The 1,426-nt window shown below is 58.7% G+C and overlaps 1 pseudogene; it reads right to left on the reverse strand.

Annotated features, from left to right (window-relative positions):
* Positions 1 to 465: 465 nt before the first annotated feature.
* On the reverse strand, positions 466 to 934 carry LOC103245086 (coiled-coil domain-containing protein 86 pseudogene; annotated as a pseudogene).
* Positions 935 to 1,426: the final 492 nt, after the last annotated feature.

Raw genomic sequence — 1,426 nt, forward strand, 5'->3', positions numbered from 1 at the left:
TCCGTTTGCTCGGTGACAGAGCCAGTGGGGCGCAGAGGTGCCCAGAGCAGCTCTGAAAAAGGGTAGGGGAAGCTGGACTCCTGAGTGCCTGTCTTTGGGCCTGGGTTGGCCCTAGCACACTGAGACAGGACATACACATCTTGGGGAGTCACCCACTAGTCGCCAGCTCCCTGAGGAACTGAAGAATATACTATTCTTGGTCTGAAGGCACTTGGAGAAGGAGAGGAAGAAGGGAGGGGGCTGAATCTCTTCTCACCCCCATCTCTGCCAGATCCCAGGCCCCCTCTGGGCCTCTGTCCCACACAGACCTGCCTAAAAGACGTCAAAGGCCCAGGAGCCCTGGCCAGGGTGGGGTCACCATTTTGCAGCCATAGGTTTGGAGTGCTGGCTCCAACAGAAGCATCTGGCCAGTGGCTTGAGGTGCCGTGTCTGACATGGTTGCTGGCCATGGAGGGCCTCTGGGCCGTCCTGAGCTCAGACCTTGGCTGCTGGCTGCTGGGACGGCTGCTTCTGCAGCAGAGTCAGGGTGTCCCGCTTCTCAGTGGAGTGCAGCTGCTGCGTCTTCGCCGGCTTGAGCTTGGTGGGGTTTTGGATCACTTGGACAATCTCTGCCTTCCATTGTTCTTCAGGTGCTGTTTCAGGTTCTCGGCCTGGCACTGTTTCTCCTCCTGGCAGTGCTTTTCCTTCTCCTCCTCCAGGTTAGGGGCAGCATCCTTGGCAAGCTTCCTTTCCTGCTGTTCCTTCATCTTCCACTGCCAGGATGTGTGCAGGGGCCTGTACTGAACCATCTGGGATAACTTTTTCTTGGAGTGGTCCTTCCACACCCACCCCAATTTGGGCCTCCCCTTCTGGATTACAGGAAACTCCTCCTCCTTCAACTTCTTGGATACTGGAGCCTAAGCTGAAGAATCTTTTCCCTTCTTTGCCCCATGGCTGCCCGTTACCTCTCCCCAGCCAGAGGCAGCTTGCTTGGCTTGTGCTGACCCCGGCAGGGAGCCAGGTGCCTTGGGTGTCAGCTCCTGTACTGGCCATGAGGGCTCTGAACTCTGCACGTGCTGACTGGGGTAAGGCCCTGGTGATCTTGGGCCCAGGTATAGCTGCTGATGCCACCCGCACCCCCCGGGGCAGCTCCTCTGACTCTGGGCTCACTCCAAGGCTAGTTCTCCCCGGCCCCGAGAACACTGTGGTGCCTCCTCCCTTGGCTTCGGCTGACATTGTGGGGGTTCAGGACTAGACTCCGCTGCCTTTGAGGTGACGCCAGGCCTCCTCCCTTGGCTTCGGCTGACATTGTGGGGGTTCAGGACTAGACTCCACTGCCTTTGAGGCGACGCCAGGCCTCCTCACTTGGCTTCGGCTGACATTGTGGGGGTTCAGGACTAGACTCCGCTGCCTTTGAGGCGACGCCAGGTGTAGATCTTGCTGATGC

This window comes from Chlorocebus sabaeus, chromosome 23, assembly GCF_047675955.1.
Source record: "Chlorocebus sabaeus isolate Y175 chromosome 23, mChlSab1.0.hap1, whole genome shotgun sequence".
NCBI lineage: Eukaryota > Metazoa > Chordata > Mammalia > Primates > Cercopithecidae > Chlorocebus > Chlorocebus sabaeus.